The sequence below is a fragment of the Geotrypetes seraphini genome, chromosome 10 (genome assembly GCF_902459505.1).
Source record: "Geotrypetes seraphini chromosome 10, aGeoSer1.1, whole genome shotgun sequence".
NCBI lineage: Eukaryota > Metazoa > Chordata > Amphibia > Gymnophiona > Dermophiidae > Geotrypetes > Geotrypetes seraphini.
Window position 1 is genome coordinate 43,083,433 of NC_047093.1, and position 16,246 is coordinate 43,099,678.

At 43.5% G+C, this 16,246-nt stretch overlaps 1 protein-coding gene across 1 annotated transcript in view; it reads right to left on the reverse strand.

Annotated features, from left to right (window-relative positions):
• Positions 1-16,246, reverse strand: part of METRNL (meteorin like, glial cell differentiation regulator) — a 51,205-nt gene that overhangs the window by 6,626 nt on the left and 28,333 nt on the right. The window lies entirely within an intron of this gene.

The following is a 16,246-nucleotide window of genomic DNA, read 5'->3' on the forward strand; positions in this document are numbered from 1 at the left end:
CAGTCAGTAGCATGAGAAAGACACAATGGGAAAAACTTCAAGGAAAAGCATCTTGGATATATTCCATCATAGCTAACAAGATGGAACATGCCAATTTTCAAATTAAGAAAAAAATATACACTAAATCCCTAATGGATATAAGCTGAGACTAACATTACTCAAAATCAAATCTCATCAGAAACTGAAGCATCTTATACTCTGGATTATCCACTGTGTGTGGCTAGTCATCATTGCCAGACCCTATGGTGGTGACTTAAACATATGACATGAGTTACACTGTTCTAATCACGATAATGTTCCTATTTACCACAAGAGCATTAGTAAAATCAATTTAATATGAGGCTGCTACAGGATGGGACATATGTTGAGACCCAAAAATTTAAACTCTCCAAACCAGATACTTCTCTATACAGTTCTTTGAATATGAAAGTTTAAAAGGCCAGTGATGTTGGGAGGGTGGGAAGTGCCCTAGGTGGTGGTGACCCCTCCCCCCTCCTCCATACTTGTGCCCTCCCTTCCCATCCAAGTACCTCTTTAAATATCTGCAAATGAGAGCAGTTTCTCTGGTCTGCTGCTTGTGCTGGCATTGGTTTTCCCTCTGATGTCACTTCCTGGCTCCTGTGACCCGGAAGTGATTTCAGAGGGAGACAGGCCAGTGTGAGCAGCAGGCTAGAATAGTTGCTTGCGCTGCAAAGATTTTAAAGAGGTACAGGGGCAGGTAAGGAAGGGCGCAAATATGGCATGGGAGAGCACCCACACCAACAGTGCCCCCCCTTTACTACACCACTTTAAAAAACTGTGCTATTGTAGAAGGATACAAAACAATAGTAAGTAATTTGCACACTTGGTACACACTGTAAAACAAAACAAAAAAAAGAAGCCTCAAAGAGTGATTTCAAATGGCAGAAACCCCTATTTAAATATTAGTTCAGCTATGTGGTATTTTTGTGGCATAAACCAAAGCTCACTGAAGGTTTAGAAAAGCCACGACTGGGAATACTCTGAAAACCAATGGGTTGTTGTTTTGTTTTTGTTTTTTTCATAGTTTCACTTCCCTTTCATGTATTTCTGCCTCTTATTCTTGAATCCTTAATGGTGCCACAGCTTAGAATTAAAGCACCAGAGTAAGGGGTCCTTTTACTAAGCTGCGGTAACAAATGACCTCAGCACGCCCTTACACAGGTCATTTCCGCATGCTAAGGCCATTTTTACCATGGCTGTAAAACCCCCAATTTTCTATTTTGTTTTATGAATGGCTGTGCACTAATGTTGCCATGAGTGTGTGGACATTTTTATAAATTATCATGGGAGCATTTATCCATTATCCATGCGCTAACTGGTTAATGCAAGAACATCCACTCTCCTTCCCTAATACACCCCCTAAAAATTTCTACAAAACAATATTTACCAGACGACGTAATAGGACAGAGTACGGTACTGGAGTTCAAGAAAGGATTGGACAATTTCCTACTGGAAAAAGGGATAGAAGGGTATAGATAGAGGGCTACTGCACAGGTCCTAGACCTGTTGGGCCGCCGCGTGAGCAGACTGCTGGGCACGATGGACCTCGGGTCTGACCCAGTGGAGGCATTGCTTATGTTCTTATGTTATTTGGTTAGTGCACATGCATGCAAACACTAGCATCTGACGCTTTAGCACAGCGGTCTCAAACTCAAACCCTTTGCAGGGCCACATTTTGGATTTGTAGGTACTTGGAGGACCGCAGAAAAAAACAGTTAATGTCTTATTAGAGAAATGACCATTTTGAATGAAGTAAAACTAGTTTATAGTTTATAAATCTTTCCTTTTGGTTAAGTCTTAATAATAATATTGTCATTTATAGCTAAAGAGACATATGATCAAGAAACTGTTTTATTTTACTTTTGTGATTATGATAAACATACCAAGGGCCTCAAAATAGTATCTGGTGGGCCACAAGTAGGCCTCCGGGCCGCAAGTTTGAAACCTCTGCTTTAGCAAGACCACGTGCATTAGCACCTAACGCAGCTTAGTAGAAGAACCCTTAAAAGGGGGGGGGGGGGGAAATTCATCAAGAGACGCTAAACCAGTTTTAACCGGTTTAGTGTCGAAGCATTTCAGCGATCTATGCCCAAAATGACTAATTGCGATCTTTTCCGTGGTTTGTAGCAGCCTCCGATCATCGTATGTAAATGGATAACAAGCTCATCAGTTTTAAAATGAGTACTTCAACCAATGGCCAGATGATGCACAAAATGAACTGCTGGCCTTTAATGATCCAAAATTTGTGGCAGGTCAGGAGGCTCCAGTGGCATTGAAATGCGTGTATTAGAAACGTCTGGGCCGCCCATTGCAAGTAAAAGTTCATAAAAATGCTCTTCGTGGGATTGAGGACCATATAATATACGCGTGTGTAAAGAGCACAACTCATGCATGTCTGTTAAAGGCACGTCTCATGTGTGCTCGTTTGAAGCTGCCGATTGTATAAGATATGGAAGTTAAAAAAAAAAATTGGGGAGGGGCTGCATATATGTGCCACAGAAGCAGTATAGAAAAAAAGCATTTGCATAGTTTGCTGGAATTTCTCTGCCCCCCCCCCCACCTCCTCCTCCGCCTATGACACGCAACAATAAAGCACGCCCATGATCGATACTCAAGCGTAAGTATAATGTAGCTTTTCCTGGTGCATGCGAACATTTCTGCCTCTATCCTTGATCTATTCTGCGCACACGTCGGTCGCTTTCTCCTTTGACCGATCGGATGGGATTACGGCAGACTTCCGAGACACTCATTTGCATGCGAAGTTGTTTGAACATTGATCGCCATTTTAAAACTGGACAATTTACCGGCACCACAGTGACCCACAGGATTTTAGTGATGATTTTAGATTGTGTGGCACAGCTTTGGCACCCTGCGGTTGTGGGTTCAAATCCCATGCTGTCCTTGTGAGCCTGGGCAAGTCCCACTTAATCCCTCTAAAAAAATACTCTCTTTTCACTATTTTGTAATAAGTGAAAACATAGATGCAATGGGACGATTTTATTTATTTAATTATAACATACTTCGGAGGAAGAACCTCAGATCCTAGTTTGCCATTGTGATAGCCTAGGTCTGATGGGGACACAGAATTCAGAAGATACCACCTACATTTTGTTCTCCATGCTTCCTCCTCCTCCCCCTTACCCCTCCTTCCCACCCCCACCCCATCCTCAGCTGGAAAAAGCTCACACCTGAGGTGTCCTGCCACACCAGCCCTAATAGAGTTTAGCAGGAAGCTGGAACAAAGGAGCACAGCAGGAAATAAAGCTCCAGATCTATTCTATAGATAGGTTTATCACATTTTCTTTTAAGCACATAAACATGACCACTTATGTTAAATGTTCAACAACTCAAAATTCCTTCAGGTTAATGGGGGAGACAGGGCATGTCTCTCTCCCCTATGTACAATCATTTTGATCTAAATTTAACTGTTGAGATACGTGCGATTACACTACATTAACAGAGAAGCAGGATGCTTACAGAAATGTGTCATCCTGATACTGCCTACACCCAGCTTCTTGTTCCCTGTTTGCAAGACAGCAAGTATTCAATATTATGACTCACGGAGTTGTTTTCTCTTTCTCTTTGTACATCTAAGACACCCAAATGAAAAAGGACAAGACTAACCAGTTTCATTCCTTCTAGGCTTTGGTGACCCAACAAACCCCGTTCAATCAACATAAAAGTACCACTCAAGGGCCAGATGCCCAAAAACTGTGCCACTTGTGGCAGAGATTTAGCCTTGTGTGTGTCGGCTGCCAAACCTGCCACACTGAGAATCCCGCCGACAGAACCTTGAAGCGGTCCCTGAGGGCATCTCTACTCCCTTCTCCCTTCTCAACAGAATGGATGTAATTAACATCATTCCCCAAGGGCCTGCACAGCTTCAGCTGCTAAGAGAGAGACTTAGCCTTTGAACCCAAGGTTACCAAAGGCAGTGTGGGTATGCTAACAATAGGGAACACTTGTTGAGTAGCCGAGTTTCTTGCCCTTCCCAGCCTACGGAGGAGACCTGCTATTCCAACGCTCACAATAAAGGCATTACTGAAAAAGGTGGCAGGTTCTATTTCAGAAAGGTACTCAAGGAATAAGGCAAGACGTGCAACAGCTGATTTCAGCCCATTGGCAACTGGTAACCAGGTTTGCTCATAAATTGCACTATTGTGTGCAAGTTGTGTAAGTGAAAAGTGGGGGGAAGATTACAATGAAGAAAAAGGTGCCAATTTACCAAAGAAGCATATAGGTCCAGGTCTGCCCAGGTCCAGTCATCGAGATCTACTGGCAGGCCAGGTTTTTAGGATATTCACAATGAATATGCATGAGAAAGATTTGACTGCACTGCCTTCTTGGTATGCAAATCTCTCTCATGCATATTCATTGTGGATATCCTGAAAACCTGGCCTGCCAGTAGATCTCGAGGACCGGACTTGGGCAACCCTGGTTTAAACAGTGCCTTAAGTTAGGCGCCGGTAAACACCCTACTGGGGCCTAACCTAAGTTGAAAACACCGTTTAAAAACAAAAGGATTTTATTTGTTTTCTATCCCGTTCTCCCCAACGAGTTCAGAACGGGTTAAAGGTTAACATACATAATATAAAGTCAACATGGGTTACAAGCAGGGGTCTCAAAGTCCCTCCTTGAGGGCCGCAATCCAGTTGGGTTTTCAGGATTTCCCCAATGAATATGCATGAGATCTATTTTCATGCACTGCTTTCAATGCAAATTCATTGGGGAAATCCTGAAAACCCGACTGGATTGCGGCCCTCAAGGAGGGACTTTGAGATCTCTGGACAGGTACACATACACAGAAGAAAGCCGCATTTAACTGCTCAGAGCAAAATTCGAAAGGGTCATCTCGAATTGGGATTGGTTTTCCTATATATACAGTGTTCCCCCGGTTATTCGCGGTTCGCTGTCCTGGTCATTTGCAGATTTTCCGACCACAAATGACCAGGCAGGAAAGGGCAGCCAGAGCACCGGTGAGTGAAGGAAATCACTCGCGGTATGCTTCGACCGCCTCTTCCTGCACTAAAGCTGGGCCTCACCAATCAGGAGCTGCGTGTCAAAGATGGATATTGGTGTTTAGCAAGTGGGTTGGAGTTTGGAATTGAAAGCAGCTTCAAAGTGGGCTTTGAGTCTGGATTAGATAATGATACGGGAACAAATTTTTCCCTGTCCCCGCGGGAACTCATTTATCGGTCCCGTCCCCGCGAGTTATTTTCCTGTTCCTGCCCCTGCCCCATTCCTGAAAGCTCTGTCCTCATCTGCACAAGCCTCAAACACTTTAAAATCATAAGTAGCAACATTCTAGAGCTCAGATTGTGATGTCATAATGCCTCATTCCACCAATGCCTAAGCTCTGTCCTCATCTGCACAAACCTCAAACACTTTAAAATCGTAAGTTTTTGAGGCTTGTGTGATTAAGGCACTCCCCCCCCTCCCCCGGCTGCGCACACACACCCTTCCCTTCCCCTTACCTCTAACTTCCCCGGCGCAAGCAGCTTCACTCACTAACTGCCTGCGCTGACGTCAGCTCTCCCTCTGATGTCATTTCCTAGGTGTGGGACCCAGAAGTGACATCAGAGGGAGAGCCGATGCCAGTGCAGTCAGCAGTTTGGAGCTGCTGCTTGCGCCTGGGAAGGACTGGAAAAGAGCAGAGGGTGGAGAGGAGTAGGGGTACCAGCACCCCCACCCCCTCCTTACTACACCACTGGGTTACACTAGGGGGCTCTTAAACCAGTCCATGGGACATATCCTGAAAACCCGATTGGATGGGTATCCATAATGAATATGTACGAGTCAAATCTGCATACACTACCTCCATTTTATGCAGATCTTTCTCATACCTAACTAGCTATGTATATTCTGAGGACTGGGTTGAAATTTCCTGTTACACAGTAATATAGATTAAAAGCGGGGGGAAAAATGGGGGGGCATCTTAGCAGCTAATAAAGAGAATTACCATGCCATGGCACTAGTACGAACTGGTTCCAATTTACATGAAAGCCCAAAGCAGCAAACGGAAATTAGCTGGGGATAAAAACAAAAAACAACAAAAAAACCACATAAAAACAAAAACACACCCGACATCAATGTTGCAACAAAGCTTTTACGTTTAATTAGTTTTCCAATAAAACGTTTCAGCTTTTTCAGTATTTTTGAGACGCTGCTTGTAAATTTCTCCAGGGTTAAATGTGGGTTTCTCGGTTCTCGGACATAGCCAGAAAGCAGAGTGTAAATATTTCACACAAAGTGCAAGTGGCAATGGTGTACCAACACCTAAGCAATACGTTGACCTACTTTTCAAACTAATTGTCTCTGGGCAGAAACATGTTGCCCAAGTTAAGCAATTAATTCCAGTGACTAGAGTTCCCCCAGGTGACCTGCAGGAGAGACATGAATCCATTAGCACAGTGTTGCACCAACAGAAGTGTGTACATTAGGTGGTACTGTCTATACATTTCACCATGTTTGGGAGAGAGATACAGAAACTACATTAACATAATGATTTCTTAAGTCTCATTTTAGTGGTATCTGTCACGAGGTTACCTGTACACTTACCCCTCCATATTCGCGGTTTCGCAGTTTCGGTTATTTGCGGTTTTTCGCTCGAAGGCCCCGCCCCCAAATTTATGTCACAGGAAATCACTGCATTGCATAGAGAATATAATCGCTGCTCCCAACTTCACTTTCTTCACTGGAACAGGTCAGGTTATTTGCAGTTTTGGGTCTTTTTGGGTGTTTGTGGTTTTTTGTTTTTTGTTTTTGTTTACAGAAAAACCATGAATAACATATGAAAAGTTATTCACAATTTTTCTCTATTCGCTGCCTTGCTGTTCCCCTATCACCGCGAATGCGAAGGGGGAAGTGTATTTGACTTTCATATTCCTCACCTTAGATTTTTCTAAAAAAAAAGGGATTTTTGAGTCTCGGCCCCCATTCATCATATTTTAATAAAGAACCGTGAGCTGTATGTTCTCTTTTTTTCCAGTTTCCCCCTGCTTTTCTGTTGGGCTATGACGCTAGGAGAGGGGAGGGAGGAGAGAATAGAGATGTTTTATTTATTTGTTTTAGGTATTTATATACCGCCTATCAAAGTTATCTAAGCGGTTTACAATCAGGTACTCAAGCATTTTCCCCCTATTTGTCCCGGTGGGCTCACAATCTATCTAATGTATCTGGGGCAACGGAGGATTGAGTGACTTGCCCAGGGGCACAAGGAGCAGCATGGCAATTGAACCCACAACCTCAGGGTGCTGAGGCTTTAGCTCTAACCACTACGCCACTCCTTCCTCCTCGACATAAATGCGCATGAGGCGAGTCTCTTTCAACCGAAAAGAAAACTCTGAGATGAGGGGGGCATAGGATGAAGATGAAAAGGGGAGAGATTCAGTGTTTGTGTGGTGGGGTTTGGTATTTTAAAATGTCAATTGTGAGGGGAACCCACTCATGGGGTTTTTTGTACTGCGATTATTTGTTGTTCTGATATCCTGTACTGTTTCTGGATGCTCTGTTTTCTGATTGTTTCACTCGTGGTTGTGTGTTCCTTTGCAGTTGTCAATAAAGATAATTTACAAAAAAAAAAAAAAAAAAAGAAGTAACCTCAACAAATACTTTTTCACAGAAAGGGTGAATACATGGAATGGCCTCCCGGTAGAGGTGGTGAAGACAAAAAGTGTATCTGAATTCAAGAAAGCTTGGGACATGTACGCTGGATCTCTAAGGGAGAGGAGGAGATAATAGGAAGCTTGGTTAGGCGGACTAGATAAGCCGTATGGTCTTCATTTTTCTCTGTTTCCATGTAACTCAGTCTAGTGCGTGCAGAACTAGTGGAGGGGAGGCGTTGGTGGTTAGAGCACCAGGATTCCAGGTTTATTAAGGGTTTACCCTGCCCACCAGTTTATCTGCCTTGGCTGTTTAGATTGTAAGCTCTTTCGAGCAGGGACTGTTTTCTTCCTCTTTGTGACTCTGAAGCGCTGCGTGCATCTGGTAGTGCTATACATATAAGAACATAAGAACATAAGAACTGCCATCTCCGGATCAGACCCATGGTCCATCAAGTCCGGCGATCCGCACACGCGGAGGCCCAGTCAGGTATACACCTGATGTAGTTTTAGTCACCCATATCCCTCTATGCCTCTCATAAGGAGATGTGCATCTAATTTGCCTTTGAATCCCAGCACAGTGGATTCCTTGATAACCTCCTTTGGGAGAGCATTCCAGGCGTCTACCACTCGCTGCGTAAAACAGAACTTCCTGACATTTGTCCTGGACTTGTCCCACCTTAGCTTCAAACCATGTCCTCTTGTCCGTGTCGCGTTGGACAATGTAAATAATTTATTTTCCTGCTCTATTTTATCGATGCCTTTCAGCATACAATACAAATAATTAATAGTTGTAGTAGCAGCAGAGTAAGAAATAAAGACAGGAATGGAATATCAGGGAGAAAGGATGTGGGGTAAGAACAAGGGGGATCCTAGTTCAAATCCCACTGTTGCTCTTTGTGATCTTGGGCAAGTTACTTAACCCTCCATTACACCTCAGGGACTAATTTAGATTGTAAACCCTTGCAAAGACAGGGAAATACCTATTGTACCAAAATGTAACTCACCTTGAAATTACTACTGAAAAGGTGGGAGTTAAATCCAAATTTATTTAAAAAAAAAAAAGCAAGCCCTTAGCCCGGGGAACATAGGCTTCAGCTTCCTCTGGACCCTCCTGGACTAACATAGATCTAAAGTCTATTCAGTAGAAATCTCCTCTATAGCATCTCCAGTCTGAGATGCAGACACAGAAAACAGAAATCAAGCTCAAGTCTTCCACATGAAAATATAGCACACTTGTTAGAGAATTAGCCAATCTTCGGATTACACTGAAGCAAATGGAGGCAGACCAGCAAAGCAGTATTGCACTATTGGTTTTCAAAGTGTGTACAACGTATCTATGGTGATATTTAGTGCTAACACAGACACTGCACCAATGTGCTTATTTCAAGAATCTTCCAGTTTGTAAGCCTGAAGAGAAAGAAGGTCTTGCAACTTGTTGAGGTTATTTATTTATTTATTTCGATTTCTATCCCGTTCTCCCAGAAGCTCAGAACGGGTTACAAGTAAACATTCACAATCGTTTGAAAACAGACTAGTCATGACAACAAATAGGTTACAGTAGACAATAACGGAGCTTATTCTAGAGACCAGGTTGATGGTTAGGGTGCTCAGAAAGAATTCTGCCAGGGGTCCTGGCCGTGTGGAAAGTGGCAAGCTGGGTCAGTAGCAAAGAATGTCCATGTAGCCCAGCAGCGAGTGCTTTAGGGAAACTGTTCTACACATAACCTATCCTTCCCTTCCATGTCCAGCAGTCATGGTTTAGGGACACACTAAAACCAATTGTGATGGGAACCCACCCATGGGGTTTTTTGTACTGTGATCATTTGTTGTTCTGGAATCCAGTGCTGTTTCTGGCTGCTATGTTTTATGATTGTTTTACTCGTGGTTGTATGTTCCTTTGCAGTTGTCAATAAAGATAATTGAAAAAAAAAAACAAAAAAAAACAAGATGGCATCTCCAATTGTGCTCTATCAGCCTCTGAATTCAGACAGTAAAAAAAAAAAAAAAAAAGTGATGGAGCTAGGTAAATCATAGCCGAGGGAGGCATTTGATACAGTGCCATGAAAAGGTTATATGAATACACACACACAAAAACCATACAGTACATACTGAGACCCACAGAGAAGTTAATTAATCTTCCTAACATTCTATGCTACCTTTTCACCGGATCAGGGTAGGCATGCGATGATGCAACAGTTGGGTGGCAAATGTTTTCCACCACCATGAGGAGAAGACACTTCAGCGATTCAAGCACTTCATCTGACATGTCCTACCATGCAGCAGCCAGCAGAAAATATAGTAAAACCAGACTCCAAACCAGCTGGATGCGAATATTACTCACCTCTCCAAACCCAAGCTCAAGGCAAGCCACATCACAGGTACAGGAGGTATATAATTAGCCTCTGAACATTATTCCTAAAGAATTATCACTCTTTAAATCATGACCTGTATGCCGCATTGAAACTACCACAGCCCAATGGACTGGAATTCTCTAGTTCTGGTTAAACATAGGACTTTCTGGCTTCTAGATCATTCCTTGCTACTGAAGTCAAGAATAGTTTTAAGTGGCAAGGCCTCATATCTTAGCTCTAATCTGCAAACAACATCAAGACGCAAGGACTATTATGCTCAAGCCTTTCACAAATGCTCTGTTCTGAGCCACTTAGCACAAACTGCTTGTTGATAAGATTCTGCGATGGCTTTCAATCAAATCAGGTAACAACAACCATAGTTTTGAGAAGGAAGAATCCATGGAAAATGCTGAAACAAAACTAATAAAAAACCCCCTATATATGCTCAATTGAGAATCTAACTCCCTGGAAAAACAAATTAACTTTCCACATAAATCCAAGTCCTGTGGCCAACTTTTGCAAATGTTTGTGCCCAGGGATAATTAATAATAATAATGTTACATTGTCTCTTCTAAGAGAAATTCATATGAATTGCCAGGAAAAGTCCAGACCCTCCCAGTGCTGTCCACCGGGGCATATCACATCTCAAGAGCACATTCAGGCTGGCCCAGAATGTCCTCTCTGACGTCAGAATTGACGTCGGAAAGAAGACTTTGTGTCAGCTTTAGCAGTAGCAGCAGCAGGGCGGTAAAATAGCAGCGGACCGGGGGAAAGGAAGGAGGGAGGCTTTTTTTTTTTTTTTTGCGCAGCAGGGAGGGAAGGAGATAGGTAAGCAGGCAAGCAGGCTGGCTTTGACTAGGGAGAGAGGTAGATAGGCACTGTTTCCTGTAAGCTGAGCAAATGTCCTCCACCTACAGTCCTGCTAGTGGGGGGTGCTACTTAATTTCACATTTTTGCAAAACTCCAGAGAACCTGCGTATCCCTAGCATTTGAAAACACAATATTGAAGCGCCACCCCCTATTGGCAGCAATGACTCCCATGCAGTGCCAAAAGAACTCGGACCATGCTTCATACTCTGCAGGATTGTAGGGGTGAAGGACAGAGCTCTTTGTTATTATGCAATTTCTCTTCTATTTTTATCATTTCAGAATTTTTTCTTTTATTCTTTTGTCTGCTGGTCTCATATGACTCTCACTGTGTAGTTTTTAACCACTCTCTTGGTTTGTGCATACAGGTGGGCTAGACCAGTGGTTCCCAACCCTGTCCTGGAGGACCACTAGGCCAATCAGGTTTTCAGGCTAGCCCTAATGAATATGCATGAGAGAGATTTGCATATAATGGAAGTGACAGGCATGCAAATCTGCTCCATGCATATTCATTAGAGTTATCCTGAAAACCCGATTGGCCTGGTGGTGCTCCAGGACAGGGTTGGGAACCATTGGTCTAGACTGCACTACTATTACATGGCTTTAAAGCACTGTCTAGCATTTGAAGCATCATACATCATCTCTGTTGCTATGGCTTTGTTTCTTTATGATCTCATATTTCTCTTTAGTTTTCAATACAACCACAGCACTTTTGCCCAAGTCCTGAATGGCAAGTAACAGGGAACGGAATAAGCACACAAAAGTTACAGGCATATCTGAACAGACTATGCCTGAAGATGACAGAGCTTAAAAATGTGGCTATGCCACCAAGACAAGCACTTTTTTTTTTTACTGTTATAAAACTTGTCCTGGGAGTTGTAAATGTTCCGAATAGAGAAGAGTTCAGATTAAGAGCAGTTTTCTCAGTGCCAGAGCATCCTTTTATGCACTGGACCACTGTCTCTGGGCTAGCTTGGAATGAAAAAAAAAAAAAAATCCTTGAAGGTTTTCCACACAAAAGTTTGTATTTTGTGGTGACCCTGGGGTGACCAGTTTTCAACATAAAAATGACTATCAAAATAACAGCTTAAAAAAATTAAAGAAAAGAAAGAAAAAGAAATTGCTTTTGAGTTAGCCGTAGCAAACCGTGAAAATAAATTGCATGACCAGTGTCACAAAGAAACTAAGTTTGATAAATTTTTGCATGATACCTTCCCCGAAGGCTTCATGATATCAAAGATGTGTTTATGTTTAAATCTTTTTTATTCATTTAAATAAGTAACAAAACAAAGAATCAATCAATCCAGCAACAGAGTCAAGGCAGCACTTTCCAACCCTAACAAGTCAATCTCCCAACCACCCGACCACCCTCCCGCTCCCTCCCATGGGAACAGCCATAAAATTAGCACATCAATTCAACAGTCTACTGCATACAACTGGTGTCAAAGTAGCACAAAAAGGCATCCAACAACGTAAATATAATGAACCTGATTTAGAGTTCATATCTGCAATGGCCAGACGTTCATATCCCGCCAATTGAATCATCTGTGTTCGCCAATGGGCTACAGTTGGGGTATGTGAGGACAGCCAGCATTGGAGGATAGTTTTAAGGCCCATGAATATAGTCTTTTGAACAAACGCTGCTGCGCCTGGACGGTTGGGTGTTAAAATAAATTTCAACGTAAAGAGAAAAGTGTTCGTTGGTGTCCAGGTACAGTTCCAAATGGATTGAACATGTAGACAAATACGTTTCCAATAAGCTTTTATGCCCGGACATAGCCAAAACATGTGTCCCAAAGAGGCCCTCGGGGCCGCGCACTTCGGGCAACAATCAGTAATACTCACATGTGCCCGATAGGCTCGAACTGGGGCAAAATACGCCAGGGCCAAAAACTTGTAATAGCGTTCCTTTTCTGCAGGAGATACCAATAGTTTCATTCCCAAGGAGAAACTCCGTTTAAGCACATCCATCGAGATAGTAATATGTAAATCTTGAGTCCATTGAAAGGCCAAAGAAGCATAATCCAGTTCACCGGCTAGGTCTTGTAGAAAGCGGTGATGAAAGCGTAATGGTATGGGCTCCTGAGCCGTCAAACAGAAAGCTTCTGACAATTTGTCCTGAACTTCTTTTCTTAAAGCTGGTCTGGGCAAAGAGCTGACATAATGATGTAGTTGGTTATAGGAGAACCAATCACCGGACTCTAGCACGGAAGAGTCACATAATGTATGAAAAGATTGGAGAGATCCATCAGACTGTAATACATGAAACAAGTAATACATTCCCCTCCCAGTCCACCAAATGCGGGCTCCCAAGTCCATGCCCGGGGAAAAGGCTCCATTACCAGTTACAGGGAGACATGGGGTCACATCATATCTAATGGCCAGTCGCTGGCAAAGAGATTTCCAAATTTTCCTCAGGGGAAGCAAAAACAAATCACCATAAGTCACCTCCCTTTTAGGTAGGCAACTAACATGTAGTAGGTAACTAAAGTGGTAGGGGGCAAATGCTAAACATTCCACCCCCGTAGCCGTAAAATATGAGGTGTTACAGAACCAGTTGTTCAGATGCCGGATTTGGCAAGCCTCGTTAAATCTACCTATGTGTAAGAGACCCAGACCCCCTTGGGAGGTAGGTAGTGATAAGTTATGCAAAGTAATCCTAGATCTTTTACCCCCCCCATAGAAATCGTGTAACTGAACGGTGATGCTGTCGGAGATGGGTGTGCAATAAAAGAATAGGTAAAGTTTGCAAAATATAAAGCCATTGTGGGATCACCATCATGTTATATAAAGCGATCCTACCCATTAACGTCAAAGGATAAGCTCGCCACGCCTGCAGACGCTGTTCAGTTCGAGAGAGCAAAGGCAATACATTTATAGAATAAAGGGTGGTTAAGTCCCTAGGAATGAGGACACCCAGATATCTGATGGATGAGATAGCCCATACAAGAGGAAAGGGACCAGGCCAGGAGTCACAAATTATGGGTTGAAGTGGAAGTACCAAAGATTTCTGGTTATTCAGCGTCAGTCCAGAATATAAATGAAATTCATCCAGAAGCTCCAAAGCACGCGTCAAGGAGCGATGCGGCTGAGCAAGGGTAAGCAGAATGTCATCCGCAAAAGCTAGCACTCGTAATTGGGTGTCTCCCTCCAACAACCCAACCACAACATCATACCGCTGTATAGTTCGTAAAAGAGGCTCTAAGTAGAGAAGAAAAAGTAAAGGGGACAACGGGCAACCCTGACGAGTACCCCGGCCAACTGCAAAGGTCCGTGTTAAGATACCATTCACTAATAGGGAGGCAGTAGGAGCAGAGTATAACACCCGCAGAGCTGACCAAAACCAGCCACCCACCCCCACATATTGCAATACCTCAAAAAGGTAGGTCCAGTTGACTTGATCGAAGGCCTTTGCAGCGTCTAAACTGGCCAAAATACCTGGTGTAGATGTCGCCTGTGCTCTGGACATTGCCAATAGTACTCTCCTGACATTCACCACCGAGTGCCGGCCCTGGACAAACCCTGCCTGTGCAGGTGAGATCACATGCGGTAAGATAGGAGTCAAACGGTTGGCCAACAAACGGGCCAAAATTTTAATATCTACATTAAGGAGGGATATGGGACGGTAAGAGTCAACCTCATCTTTGGATTTACCCGGTTTAGGGAGTAATGTAATGGTGGCTGTGTTGGCATGAGATGGAAAGGTTCCTTTCTCCAATGCCACCACATAGTAGCTTAGAAGAGATTCACACACCTGCAGTGACATGGCTTTATAAAATTCAGTTGAAAACCCGTCAGGGCCTGGAGCTGTACAAGATCGTAAATGTTTGATCGCTTTCTGGATCTCCGTACCCTAAATCGGTCCATTCAACACCGATCTCTGCAGGTCTGTGAATTTAGGCATGCCCGCATCTTCCAAATAGTCTAAGACATCAGGGCCCATATAATTGCCAGGACTTTTATAAAAATTAGAGAAATGTTGATAAAATGTCTCAGCAATGTCTGCCGGTTTAGTATGGTAAGAATGAGTTCCTGATTTAACTCGGGGGATATAGCGATCGTCCTGCCAGTTCCTAGTCAAGGTGGCTAACAATTTACCTGTTCTGTTCCCGAAACGATGAAACCTATACTTTCTATAAAAAAGGGAGCGCTTTGCCCGATCATGCAATAAAGCATTCAATGCTACTTGCGCTGAGTGCATTTCCTCTCGAAGTATTCGAGTAGGATGGAGGAGGTAGCGAGCTTTTAAGCGAGTATATTGATTCTCCAGTCTAATAATACCATTGGAAATTCGTTTGCGACGAGCTGTGACAAAAGAAATTATCGCCCCTCTAAGTACAGCCTTGGCCGTGTCCCAAAAGAGATCTGGAGTGGATTGATGGTGTCCATTAGTTACCAAGAAATCCTCCCAACAAGAACGTAAGTACGCTAGAAAAGAAGGATCATCCTTCAAGTATGAAGGAAAGTGCCACCGGTAGCTTCCCGAAGGAGACGAGCCCCAGGACACATCCAGCCAGACAGGACAATGATCAGATATCGCCAACGGTCCAATGGATGCCTCAGTTACCCGAGAAAAGAAAGATTCCGAGATCAGGATATAGTCTAAGCGGGAAAAGAGCCCATGTGCCCGAGATTGGTGAGTATAGTCCCGCTCGAACGGATGAAGGAGGCGCCAGGGGTCCACCAGGCCCAGGGACTTGCAAATGAAGGGTAATCCCTTAGTATTAGGTGTAGAGGGAGAAGTGGAATGACCAGAACGGTCAACTGTAGCATCCATTACTTGATTAAAATCCCCCACCACCAGTAAAGGAACAGAAGCATCTTGGAGTCCCAGCGAAACTAAAGAATTAAGGTAGGTTTGAGAGTGAGTGTTAGGCCCATATGTAATCAACAGTCTGAATTCTGTACCCTGCAATGAGATATGTAATAGTAAATTCCTACCCCGAGTGTCAGGATGGCAGGAGGTGACAGCACACTTCAAACCCTTGCGAATCAGTAAACATACTCCAGCCCGCTTACCTGAGGAGGAGGCATAAAAAACAGATCCCACCCATCCTCGCCTCAATTTCTCATGTTCTGCGGCAGTCAATTTAGTCTCCTGCAAACAGGCCAAATCTGCTCAGTGATGTTTCAATTGTTGTAATATTTTGGATCTTTTAACCGGTGATGTTATACCGGAAACATTCCAAGAGACAATTCGAAACGTGCTGTCACCCAGGGTCCCTCAAGGAGTCATTTATACAGAAAAGTATACCCAAATGCCACGCCCAGGTGCCCAGCCTCACCCGAGCGCATGCCACATAGCGCCAGTCAGATCGCAGAAGAAGCAAAAAGAAATGCAGTATTGAAGCATTCAAACAAACCCAAAGTAATAGCATAACCATAGCAAATTGTATCCCCCAA